We start from the raw sequence: 14,259 nt of genomic DNA on the forward strand, positions 1-14,259 counted from the left end.
TTAACTTGAAGTGTCTGTTTCTGTAATTAGTAATCTTCTGATGTTCAACTGCATGGGTTTTTTAGTTTCTTTGTGGTTTTTTTTTTTCTTTTAGCAAAATTCCTGTGTATCCTGGTTCTTTCTTAACTTTGAAACAGTCAACTGAAAACTGAGCTCTGTTTTATCTGCCACACTTTTTCTGAAGACTTCAATACTGGGAAGTAGCCTCTCAGATAGCTCGGAGGTACTGCTCCAAAGAGGTAAGGAAAGAGCCAGGATATATAGAAGTTTTGCAAGGACCAGATAGTTGAAACATCAAAAGTTCACTGTTTAATAAATAAAACCAGATATCTCAAGTTGATGAATTTATCGCTTTTCTTTGTATGGGAATATGCAAGAGTTTGGGTTCATTGACATCATCCCTTTTATATGCACCTTAGCTGTCTATGGCTATGATCCTTTTCTTTCCCATTCTGAGTCCTGATGGGACTGATGGGAGTGGCTGCAGTTGCTGACGGCTTGGGGGAGGGGCAGCCCATTTGTCTGCATCCTGAGTTCTCACCATAAGGGGCAGTGGTGAAGACTGATGGCTACAGCATCTTTTTATGTTTACTGATATGGCAGGCAACATCATTCATTCACAGAACAATGTCTCAGAGCTGAGAGCCTATAGTCTTCACTAAGTTCTCTGAGTAAAGCATAACTGGGAACTTTAAGACTGTATGTTGTTATTTATTTATTTTTGGCTGCGAGGGGGCTTTCTCTAGTTATGGTGAGCAGGGGCTACTCTTTGGTTGCGGTACAGAGGCTTCTCATTGCAGTGGCTTCTCTTGTGCCAGAGCACTGGTTCTAGGGCTTGCAGGCTTCAGTCATTGTGGCACGCGGGCTCAGAACCTGCAACTCTTGGGCTCTAGAGCACAGGCTCAATAGTTGTGGATCATGGACTTAGTTGGCCCTTGGCATGTGGAATCTTCTTGGACCAGGGATGGAACCCATGTCCCCTACATTGGCAGGCAGATTCTTAACCTCTGGACCACCAGGCAAGTCCTGTGGTTTTTCAGAAGTCAATGGCTCCTAGCTTTTATGTCTCTCAGTTCCTTTCTAAGAGTGATGTAAAAATCTTGACTCTCTGTGTACCCATGCTGAACAGAAATACGGAGACAGAGTTATGGAGGAGAAAGAAAGAGTGGCTTTCTTTGCAAAGACTGAACACAGTAGTCTAGGGCCTCAAGAACTGTGCTGCCCTCCCTGGGGGATGGGGAGAGCTCTTATAGTCAGGCAGAGATACATGATTGTAGTAGGATCAAGGTAGTAACAGTCTTTCTTTCTTCTGCAAAGTTTCAAAGGGTTAAGTTGCTGACAAGATTAGGGTGTGGGCAGGCTCTCAGGTGGTCTGGCCTCCTAATCATGATGAGCTACTCTGGTCCCTTTAATCTTGTCTCAAGTACTCCTTCCTGATTAGCAACTGTTCAGATCTGCCCTTTGAACTCAGAGAAGCTGGAGTCTTGCCTACAAGAAATGGCAGACCAAAATGCTCCCAGTGGACCCGGGAGCCTCACAGGACGCTGCTCAGTTTCAGAAGTAATATCAGTGCCATAAGCCTGGGGTCTAGATGGACAGGAAGGGGGGTTCCCAGGCCCGAGTCCTTCCTGGGTGGCCAGCATTCTATGCCACTGACGCCAAGGGACAGATGCAGAAACTGAGGCTCAGAATGAGGTAGGAAATAAATGGGCCTCTGGGCTGGACACCTGGTACTTGTCAAGTGAAGTAAAATTCAAGCTTTGTTCCCACATTCCAAGGATAAAACTAGTGGCGAAAGCTGAGCTCTGCTGAAATAGAGAAATAAGGTGCCCTCTCCTGAGGTCAAGGAAGACTTTTCTGTACATGTGCAAGAAGGGTTCTTGGGAGCTGAAAAGGGAGGGGCTCCACCCCAATATAAGTGTGGACATGCACCCATAAGCCTCTGAAGTGGGATCCAGCTTAGAAAAAAGTTGCACAAGCATCTTGGGGAGGATCCAAGTCCCAGTTAGGTGTGAAGAAAGGAACAAGATAATTGGCCAAAGGTAGGATTGTCCTATATAAGTGATTAACATTCATTCCCAGGTCGTGCTAGTGGTAAAGAACTTACCTGCCAATGCAGGAGACTTAAAAGACATGGGTTCAGTCCCTGGGTCGGGAAGATCCCCTGAAGACGGAAATGGCAACCCACTCCAACATTCTTGCCTGTAGAATCTCATGGACCAGAGGAGCCTGGCGGGCTACAGTCCATGAGATGGCAGAGTTGGACACGACTGAAGCGACTGAGCTCACATGAACAGAGACCCAGAAGGACTGTCCTATGTAAGTGATTTACATCCCCTCTTTACTGCACTCTTCCTCCTTCAGGATACCCATGTCCCCTCTCTCTACCTAGTTTCTGACTCACCGAGAGGACACTCATAACCTTTTCTCTTTGGGTTTGTGTATCTCTGCCCTGCTTCTGACTTAAACTGTTTTCCTGTGTGCTCTCCCATACATTGTACTGTGTCTCTAATAATATACTTTGTACGTATTTTTTAGTTTTTGCCTCCTTGAAACATGCTTGCTTTCAAACAGGGGAAAGAACCAGGGCCAATTTGCTTCTAGTCTCTAGCCCTGGTGGTCAAACTGCTGGGGTTCCTGGTTTTCACCCAGGTTGAAGTGAAGTAAACTCGCTCGGTCGTGTCCGACTCTTTGCGACCCCATGGACTGTAGCCCACCAGGCTCTTCTATCCATGGGATTCTCCAGGCAAGGATACTGGCCAGGTTCAACCCCTGGACAAGGAATTAAGATCTCTCTTCAGGACTGCTCACTGCTTTCCCCCTGAGATCAAGAGCAGCAGATTTCTGGACCTTGCCCCTGTACAACAAGGACAGGGTCTCCCAAGTGCAGGATTTGCTATGGGGGCTCCACTCCCTGGCAGATGGATCCTGTGCCCCTTGGGATGTGTGCTCCAGGCAAGCAAGGGCAGCAGATCCCCACCCTGTGAGTGGCAGGTGGACACTCAAAGGGTGGACCCTGGGCACTCCCCTGCCCACTTGGGGTTCAGGTGCAATGTCTCCCTCCTTGCCCATTGCCCCCACTGAGATGCTGCATGATGCAAAGCAAAAGTGAGCACTTGGAGCTTATTTTAATTTTTGTTTAATCAAATAAACAAGACAGTTTTTCCATGGGAAGAAAACAGATTTGGTCATTGTTAAGGCATTCAACCAAAGTTAACTTCCATCGCTTAATATGTAAGTTTTGCTAGATGTTGCTGCTGCTGCTGCTAGGTCGCTTCAGTCGTGTCCGACTCTGTGCGACCCCATAGATGGCAGCCCACCAGGCTCCCCCATCCCTGGGATTCTCTAGGCAATAACACTGGAGTGGGTTGCCATTTTCCTTCTCCAATGCATGAAAGTGAAAAGTGAAAGTGAAGTCGCTTAGTTGTGTCTGACTCTTAGCGACCCCATGGACTGCAGCCCACCAGGCTCCTCCGTCCATGAGAACTTCCAGGCAAGAGTACTTACTGTGATATATAGAACCTCTGATGACCCTCTCCTAAAAAAGGTAAATTGATAAAGAACAGTATAATATGAAATAATGACAAATTATAGCAGCATGTAGTGTGAACTGTCGGAGTAACAAAGAGAATGCAGAAACAAGCCAAAAAAAAAAAAAAAGTGAGCACTTGGGTAGGAGGTTGGGCCATCCAAGGTGGGAGGGCAGGACTCCTGGGGGCCTTCCTCCATCTGCTGAACACTGGGGGGTGTTATATGCAGATGGAAACAGATCACCCTATGTGGACTTACTGGTGCAAACTGATAGTGCTCCCCAGCTGTCCCTAAATGTCCAGGATGCACTGGCCTTGCCCCTTACCCCCAACCCCCATGGCTTTCACTTCTGACTTCTGCTGTCTTAGAATTTTGTAATTCTGGTATGCTTTATCTGACCAGAAAGTAAATACAAGTTTAAATCAGGCAGGGAGAGTTCACCCCATATAGAGTCTGCACTTGCCACTCACCTGATATCCTCAGGGCTTCCCTTCCCTCCAACATGCCTACAAAGTCAAAAAACAGACTAGAAATGGGGAAATATCGGCCGCTTGCCTCACAGAAGGCTCATCTCCCTAATTAATAAAGTTCAGTTCAGTTCAGTTGCTCAGTCGTATCCGACTCTTTGCGACCCCATGAATCACAGCACATCAGGCCTCCCTGTCCATCACCAACTCCTGGACTTCACTCAGACTAGCGTCCATCGAGTCTGTGATGCCATCCAGCCATCTCATCCTCAGTCCTCCCCTTCTTCTCCTGCCCCCAATCCTTACCAGCATCAAAGTCTTTTCCAGTGAGTCAACTCTTCGCATGAGGTGGCCAAAGTACTGGAGCTTCAGCTTTAGCATCATTCCTTCCAAAGAAATCCCAAGGTTGATCTCCTTCAGCATGGACTCCTTCAGGTTGGATCTCCTTGCAGTCCAAGGCACTCTCAAGAGTCTTTCCCAACACCACAGTTCAAAAGCATCAATTCTTCGGTGCTCAGCCTTCTTCACAGTCCAACTCTCACATCCATATATGACCACAGGAAAGACAATAGCCTTGACTAGACGGACCTTAGTCAGCAAAATAATGTCTCTGCTTTTGAATATGCTGTCTAGGTTGGTCATAACTTTCCTTCCAAGGAGTAAGCGTCTTTTAATTTCATGGCTGCAGTCACCATCTGCAGTGATTTTGGAGCCCAAAGAAATAAAGTCTGACAGTGTTTCCACTATTTCTCCATCTATTTCTCATGGAGTGATGGGACCAGATGCCATGATCTTCGTTTTCTGAATGTTGAGCTTTAAGCCAACTTTTTCACTCTCCACTTTTACTTTCATCAAGAGGCTTTTTAGCTCCTCTTCACTTTCTGCCATAAGGGTGGTGTCATCTGCATATCTGAGGTTATTGATATTTCTCCTGGCAATCTTGATTCCAGCTTGTGTTTCTTCCAGTCCAGCGTTTCTCCTGATGTACTCTGCATATAAGTTAAATAAGCAGGGTGACAATATACAGCCTTGACATACTCCTTTTCCTATTTGGAACCAGTCTGTTGTTCCCTGTCCAGTTCTAACTGATGCTTCCTGACCTGCATACAGATTTCTCAAGAGGCAGGTTTGGTGCTCTGGTATTCCCCTCTCTTGAAGAATTTTCCACAGTTTATTGTGATCCACACAGTCAAATGCTTTGGCATAGTCAATAAAGCAGAAATAGATGTTTTTCTGGAACTCTCTTGCTTTTTCCATGATCCAGCGGATGTTGGCAATTTGATCTCTGGTTCCTCTGCCTTTTCTAAAACCAACTTGAACATCAGGAAGTTCACGGTTCACGTATTGCTGAAGCCTGGCTTCGAGAATTTTGAGCATTACTTTACTAGCGTGTGAGATGAGTGCAATTGTGGGGTAGTTTGAACATTCTTTGGCATTGCCTTTCTTTGGAATTGGAATGAAAACTGACCTTTTCCAGTCCTGTGGCCAGTGCTGAGTTTTCCAAATTTGCTGGCATATTGAGTGCAGCACTTTTACAGCATCATCTTTCAGGATTTGAAATAGCTCTACTGGAATTCCATCACTTCCACTGGCTTTGTTCATAGTGGTGTTTTCTAAGGCCCACTTGACTTCACATTCCAAGATGTCTGGTTCTAGATGAGTGATCACACCATCGTGATTATCCGGGTCATGAAGATCCTTTTTGTACAGTTCTTCTGTGTATTCTTGCCATCTCTTCTTAATATCTTCTGCTTCTGTTAAGTCCATACCATTTCTGTCCTTTATCAAGCCCATCTTTGCATGAAATGTTCCCTTGATATCTCTAATTTCCTTGAAGAGATCTCTAGTCTTTCCCATTCTGTTGTTTTCCTCTATTTCTTTGCATTGATTGCTGAAGAAGGCTTTCTTATCTCTTCTTGCTATTCTTTGGAACTCTGCATTCAGATGCTTATATCTTTCCTTTTCTCCTTAGCTTTTCACTTCTCTTCTTTTCACAGCTATTTGTAAGGCTTCCCCAGACAGCCATTTTGCTTTTTTGGATTTCTTTTCCATGGGGATTGTCTTGATCCCTGTCTCCAGTACAATGTCACGAACCTCATTTCATAGTTCATCAGGCACTCTATCTATCAGATCTAGTCCCTTAAATCTATTTCTCAGTTCCACTGTATAATCATAAGGAATTTTATTTAGGTCATACCTAAATGGTGTAGCAGTTTTCCCTGCTTTCTTCAATTTAAGTCTGAATTTGGTAATAAGGAGTTCATGATCTGAGCCACAGTCAGCTCCTGGTCTTGTTTTTGTTGACTGTATAGAGCTTCTCCAATCTTTTGCTGCAGAGAATATAATCAGTCTGATTTCGTTGTTGACCATCTGATGATGTCCATGTGTAGAGTCTTCTCTTGTGTTGTTGGAAGAGGATGTTTGCTATGACCAGTGCATTTTCTTGGCTAGAAATCAACCCTAGAGGTCAATATTGCTATCATCAGAGAAACAGGAAACACCTAAGGAGCTGCTCAATTTCATTTATAATAACATTGTGTTCCACGCATACAACTGGCATAAATTCAAGTTCCTGATCAGACTTGTGGGCCAGGTTATGGAACACTTCACCACAGGGCACCACCATAGGCTCCCCATTCTGCCCCCTGGGCACTTTCTGCTACCCATCTCCCAACTAGAATGTCAGTTCCCAAGGACAGGGCCACATCTACCTTGGGCACAGTGCCAGACATACAGCAGGTGCTCTGTAGATGCACTTAGAGCCTAAAACGACGAGTTGAAAAAAGAGTCAAGCGCAGGTTGAGGCAAGAGGAATGAACTGTGCCCATGGACCGAGGGGCAGCCTGCCTGGCTAGAGCTGACCGTGCAAAGGAGTGCGGTGGGTGGTGAAGGGCCTGACCACTGTGGACGAGCAAGGACATTCTCCTCCACACTCACATGTGGCCAAAGGCCGCAATTCATTCATTTACTCATTAATTTATTCAGTAAATGTCTCCTAAACACCTCTGACAAGCCCAAAAAAGAGGCATACTATTTTTGGGAGAGCAGAGGAGCCCTGCTCACATGGAGCTTCCACCAACAGCAACAAAGCACATCTGAGTGCAGGTGCTGAGTGTTGTGAAGAGCAAGAGGCTAGACAGAGGCTGCCTGGGGAGGCTGCCAGCCTCCAAATTGGCCCCTCATATTGCTACTGAACTCAGAATCACCTGCTTACTGCTCAAAAGTCAACAACTGAGGACCAAGAGTCAGTAGAAAGGAAAGGTATTTTATTCAGAAAAACTGACAATCTTGGGAGAAAGGGAACTCTTGTCTGAGACCAACTCCAAAGATTCTGCTCAGCCATGACAATCTTTAAAGGGAAAAGGGGGAAACAATCTCAGTTAATCATTAATGTAGGAAATCAGATTCTTTGTCATTTTTCCACTGAGTGCAGATCTGCTGATTTCTGATCTTCATTTGGACGCTGTCTTGCTCACATGGTCCCCCTGCAATTGGATGTTCTCTTGCCCATGGTCTGTCTGCAGAGGTACCAAGGGCAAGATAAGGTAGAGTCGGTCATTCTTTAAGTACTAATACTTAATTCTTCACTCTTACTCCTTTTAATTAAGGAAAGGAATCAACAGGTTAGGCAAAACATTGTGTACATCCAGTAAAGCAAAAATCAGGAACTAGCTTAAACGTTGTCTAGCGATCTCATGTTTATGGTTAAGGTCTGAGGAAAACAGGGATGAACGAGTGGAAACGAACAGGGTGGAAGAGCTGCTTGCACCATCCCGGGTCACATTTCTGTGCAGTCCCCTCCACAGCAAATCAGGCCGATCTTTATGACTGGTGAAACATGGCAGAAGTGATGATGACTTCTGGGGCTTGGATCGTAAAGGGGATTGTGGTTTCTGCCTTACTCTCTTGGATCACTCTCTCTGGGGGAAACAGCTGCCATGTCATGAGGCTGAGCAAGCAGTGCTGAGGAGTGTGCTGAAGAGTTGGGCCCCCAGACAACAGCCAGCATCAGCTTGCCATTGATCTCAGCAAGGCAGCAGTGAGTGGTGGTGTGAAGCAAGATCTTAATTCCCTGCCTGGGAATTGAACCCAGGGCAATGGCACCCTACTCCAGTACTCTTGCCTGGAAAATCCCATGGGTGGAGGAGCCTGGAAGGCTACAGTCCATGGGGTCGCTGAGTCAGACACGACTGAGTGACTTCATTTTCACTTTTCACCTTCATGCATTGGAGAAGGAAATGGCAACCCACTCCAGTGTTCTTGCCTGGAGAATCCCAGGGATGGGGGAGCCTGGTGGACTGCCGTCTATGGGGTCACACAGAGTCGGACACAACTGAAGCGACTTAGCAGCAGCAGCAGCAGCAGTCTGAGTGAAAACCGGGAATCCTAGCCATCAGACCAGCAAGGGCTAGAGGTTAGAAGCTATTTTTCCCTGGATCTTTGAACCTGGTGAAAAAAAAATACTTTTATCACAGAGGCAAAAACTGTAAGTGTAGGTACAAAGTTAATTATTTGAGACATAGCAAAACAAGGGGGAGAGCACACAAAGAAAGTGTTTAGTTAAGATAGAAGCAAGGCAGAGATGCACACCCAGAGAGAAAGGGTGTGGGTCTCCTCCCCAGTGAGGAGGGGCACAGTAAAGAGGCAGATGTCATTTATATGGGTCAGTTCTTCCAAGTTTTTATCTTCCTTCAGGTCAATTACCTGCCCTAGGCTGGAACCCTCCCTGGGTGAGCACACAGCTCTAAGCCAAGATGGATCTCAAAGTGAAGGCTTCTGGAAGGAGCAAGACTCATTATGCCTGGCCTTACCCCCTGACTTTTGACCCCCAAGGAGCCTTTCTGTGCATGTGTAGTGTCTCCCTTGTCCCAAAAAGGGGGAGCAGAGATCTCAAACAGGATTTTGCCCCTCTTTGTCCTTGCCATGACTATTACCTTAAAGGGTTTACAAGAGACAAAGACTGGCTGTTTACCCTGTTTATATTGCTACTTCCATTTCGGAGGGGCAACAGGAGGCTGATTGTTAATGTCTTAACTGGAGCCCATCTATCTCTTGTCTCAGGAAATGCTAACAGTTTTACGTATCCAGCCTGAAGCCCACCTCGTCATGCCCCATGAAATGCAAACAGGAGGCCAGTTGTAAATGTCTAACCTGGAGCCCTTCGTCTCCTGCCTCACCATGAAGAAGTCCCTGGCTCCAGGTGAAGGCCTGGCAATATCTGACTGCAGCCTCAAGAGAGACCCAGAAGGACTTCCCTGGTCATTGAATGTCTTGACTCCATGCTCCCAATGCTGGGGGCCCAGGCGTGATCCCTGGTCAGGGAACTAGATCCCACATGCCACAACTAAAATTTGAATGTCACAACAAAGATGGAAGACCCCATGTGCTGCAACTAAGACCTGGCCCAGTGAAAAAAATATTTTTTTAAAAAAAGAAAGAAAAAGAGAGAGATCCAGAGACAGAGCCACCCTGCCAAGCCTCACCTGAAACTGTGAGAGATACCAAGTGATGATTATTGTTTTGAGCAGAAAGGGAAGGTCAGGTGGTGACAGGCAAATCACAAGGGTCAGGCAGGCCAGGTAGCTGAGAGCTGACAGTATGAGAGTTGTGAGCTAGGGCGGGGAGAATGGAGATCTGCTCTGATTTATAAATTTTAAGAATAACCGCTTGCAGGCACAAAAGCTAACTCATTGGGAAAGACCCAGATGATGGGAAAGATTGAAGGCAGGAGAAGAAGAGGGTGATAGAGGATGAGATGGCTACTGACTCAATAGACATGAGTTTGAGCAAACTCTGGGAGATGGTGAAGGATGGGGAAGACTGGCGCACTGCAGTTCACGGGGTTGCAAAGAGTCGGACTTGACTTAGTGACTTAGCAACAACACACAAAAGTATTGAAAGAAGAGTCTCAAAGAGACTTTGAACGCTGTTCAAAGCAGTATTATTCACTGTAGCCAAAAGGTGGAAGCAACCCAAGTGTCCATTGAGGGATAAATAGATAAGCAAATATGGCATATGCCTAAGATGGGAGTACTATCCAGCCTTAAAAAGGAGGAGATTCTGACACATGCTACAGCATAGATTAACCTTAAAGACATTATGCTAAGAGTGATACTACAATTTATAATGAGAAATATATATGTTTGATTTTCATCCTGCTTCCCTCCACAGAGTTTCTAAAAACCTTTGAAATTTCCCAAGTGGATAGGTAGCCAAAATTCAGCCTCTGTATCCTGGTACTGAACTGAATATCAGAAACAGAGTTTTGGGTGAAGTAGAAAAGAATAGCTTTATTACTTGGTCAGGCAAAAGGAGCCACAGCAAGTTAATGCCCTCAAAACTATGCCTCAACCTGGAGGGAACAGAGAGTCTTACAGTAATGGTTCAAAGAAGAGGGCAGGATCAGTTCACGCACATTATTCTGACTGGTTGGTAGTGAAGCAACTGGAAGTCAGCATTACTAACCTTCTGATTCTAACCAGTTTAACCACAAGTCCATGTGCTTTGGGGCAGTATAGATTTAACTTCTCCCACTTGGTGGGGGTTTCAGTATCTGCAAAGCAGCTCAAACATATTGTATATATCCATGGAGGGGGAACCAGGATCATTGGTTCTTGACTGGTCCTCCTTTGTCTCCACAAACCCTCCCTTCCCTGATTAGCAATTCTTTGAATCTGCCCTTTGGAATGCAGGGAAGGTCATGGAGGCTGAACAAAGCCTATTTTCTTGTAAGCAAGTAATGAGGGATACAGAAAAACTTATGTGCCCAAGAGCCCCACAGGGTCCTGCTTGGTTCAGTAAGAGAAACCTTTTTATTATATTTTTATATTTTATATTGTTATATTTAGGTAACTTCTGAAAAGCCCCTAGGTCACTGAAGGATGGAGGTTGGTTGCCAGGGGGACCAACATTGTAACTGTTGTCATTGTTGAGTCGCTAAGTAATTATCCAAGTCTTGGAGACCCCAAGGACTGCTGCACGCCAGGCTTCCCTGTCCTTCACTATCTCCCAGAATTTGTTCAAACTCATGTCCATTGGGTCAGTGATGCCACCCAACCATCTCATCCTCTGCTGTCCCCTTCTCCTCCTGCCTTTAATCTTTCCCAGCATCAGGGTCTTTCCCAATGAGTCAGCTCATCACATCAGGTAGCCAAAGTATTGGAGCTTCAGCATCGGTCCTTACAATGAATATTCAGGGTTGATTTCCTTTCAGATTGACTGATTTGACCTCCTTGCTGTCCTAGGGACTCTCAAGAGACTTCTCCAGCACCACAGTTCAAAAGCATTGATTTTTCAGCATTCAGCCTTGTTTATGGTCCAAATCTAACAGGACTACTAGAAAAACTATAGCTTTGGTAGCTCAGTGGATAAAGAATCTGCCTGCAGTGCAGGAGACCCGAGTTCAATCCCTAGGTAGGGAAGATCCCCTGGAGAAGAAAATAGTAACCCACTCCAATATTCTTGCCTGGAAAATCCCATGGGCAGAGGAGCCTGGTGGGCTAAGTCCATGGGGTTGCAAGAGTTGGACACGACTGAGCAACTAAACCACCAATACAGACCTTTGTCAGCAAAGTGATATCTCTGGTTTTTAATATGCTGTCTAGGTTTGTCATAGCTTTTCTTCCAGGGAGCAACCATCTTTTAATTTCATGACTGCAGTCACCATCCACAGTAATTTTGGAGCCCAAGAAAATAAAATCTGCTACTGTTTTCATTCCCCGCCCCCATTTATTTGCCATGAAGTGATGGGACCAGATGCCATGATCTTAGTTTTTTGAATGTTGAGTTTCAAGCCAGCTTTCTCACTCTCTTTCATCTTCATCAAGAAGTTCTTTAGTTCCTCTTCACTTTCTGCCATTAGGGTGATATCATCTGCATATCTGAGATTGTTGATATTTCTCCCACCAATCTTGATTCCAGCTTGTGATTCATCCAGCCCAGCATTTCACATGATGTACTCAAAACGAAGATCATGGCATCCAGTCCCATCACTTCATGGGAAATAGATGGGGAAACAGTAGAAACAGTGTCAGACTTTATTTTTGGGGGCTCCAAAATCACTGCAGATGGTGACTGCAGCCATGAAATTAAAAGATGCTTACTCCTTGGAAGAAAAGTGATGACCAACCTAGATAGTATATTCAAAAGCAGAGACATTACTGACTAAGGTCCGTCTAGTCAAGGCTATGGTTTTTCCTGTGGTCATGTATGGATGTGAGAGTTGGACTGTGAAGAAGGCTGAGCGCCAAAGAATTGATGCTTTTGAAGTGTGGTGTAGGAGAAGACTCTTGAGAGTCCCTTGGACTGCAAGGATATCCAACCAGTCCTTTCTGAAGGAGATCAACCCTGGGATTTCTTTGGAAGGAATGATGCTAAAGCTGAAGCTCCAGTACTTTGGCCACCTCATGCGAAGAGTTGACTCATTGGCAAAGACTCTGATGCTGGGAGGGATTGGGGGCAGGAGGAGAAGGGGATGATTAAGGATGAGATGGCTGGATGGCATCACGGACTTGACGGACGTGAGTCTGAGTGAACTCTGGGAGATGGTGATGGACAGGGAGGCCTGGCGTGCTGTGATTCATGGGGTCGCAAAGAGTCGGACACAACTGAGCGACTGAACCGAACTGAACTGATTCTGCATAGAAGTTAAATAAGCCAGGGTGACAATATACAGCCTTGATGTACTCCTTTCCCAATTTTAAACCAGTCCATTGTTCCATGTCTGGTTCTAACTGTTGCCTCTTGATCTGCATACAGGTTTCTCAGGAGGTAGGTAAGGTGATCTGGTATTCCTTTCTTTTGAAGAATTCTCCACAGTTTGTTGTGATCCACACAGTTAAAGCCTTTGGTTAGAGGTGGTTAAATCAATATATAGGACAGTCCTTCCTAAGTCTTTGTTCTCCTCCGGCCAATTATCTCATCTCTTTTCCCATAGCTGACCTTTCTTAGAACCCTCCCTGTTATGCATGCACAGCTTTTTGCCAAGATGGATTCTAGCGCAAAGGCTAAAGGAAGGTTTGACAACACCTACTGTGGGATAATGCCCCTTCTCTTTTAACCCCTAAGGACCTTCCCTGTGCAGATTCATTCAGGGAGGTTTCCTTGACCTCATGTGGTCGTCTTATCTCTTTAGCAGAGCCCGGCTCTTGCCATTAACTTTGTCCTCTGGAGAAGGGAAAGGCAACCCACTCCAATATTCTTGCCTGGAGAATTCCATGGACCAAGGAGCTTGGCGGGCTACAGTCCATGGGGTTGCAAAGAGTCAGTCATGACTGAGCTACTAACACTTTCACTAGAGTTTCTAGGGCAAACAAAGCTTCAATTTGTTCCACTTGACAAACTCCAGCTGCTCAGCTCAGAGACCCATCTACCTCCTATTTCAAAATAAGCTAGTCACACAAGAACAAATAATGTGTGATTAAACTTATGTGGTGTCCCTAGAGCAGAGACATTACTTTTCCAACAAAGGTCCGTCTAGTCAAGGCATGGTTTTTCCAGTAGTCATGTATGGATGTGAGAGTTGGACTGTAAAGAAAGCTGAGTGCCAAAGAATTGGTGCTTTTGAACTGTGGTGTTGGAGAAGACTCTTGAGTGTCCCTTGGACTGCAAGGAGATCCAACCAGTCCATCCTAAAGGAGATCAGTCCTGGGTGTTCATTGGAGGGACTGATGTTGAAGCTGAAACTCCAATACTTTGGGATCTGATATGGAGAGCTGACTCATTTGAAAAGACCCTGATGTTGGGAAAGATTGGGGGCAGGAGGAGAAGGGGACGACAGAGGATGAGATGGTTGGATGGCATCATTGATTCAATGTCCATGAGTTTGGGTGGACTCTGGGAGTTGGTGATGGACAGGGAGGCCTGGTATGCTGCAATTTATGGGGTCGCAAAGAGTCAGACACGACTGAGCGACTGAACCGAACTGAACTGAACTGACAGTAGTCAAATTCATAAAAACATAGAGGAGAATCGTGGGTGCCAGGGGTTGAGGGAGGTGAAGGGGGAGTTAGTGTTTAACAGGAACAGAGTTTCTGTTTGGGAAGACGAAGAGTTCTGTGTATGGATGGTGCTGACAGCAGCACAATGTGAATGTGCTTAATGCTACTGACTACACTTAAAAATGGTTTAGACAGTAAATTTTATGTTATGTATCATTTACCGCAATTAAAACTTTAAAAAGCAGAGTAACCCTCTGGTTATGGGAACTGACCCTGGGGGCGGGCGATGGGGCATGAATGGAGGGAGACCAAGCGGTGGCCAG

The sequence above is a fragment of the Ovis canadensis genome, chromosome 2, assembly GCF_042477335.2.
Source record: "Ovis canadensis isolate MfBH-ARS-UI-01 breed Bighorn chromosome 2, ARS-UI_OviCan_v2, whole genome shotgun sequence".
In the NCBI taxonomy this organism is placed as follows: domain Eukaryota; kingdom Metazoa; phylum Chordata; class Mammalia; order Artiodactyla; family Bovidae; genus Ovis; species Ovis canadensis.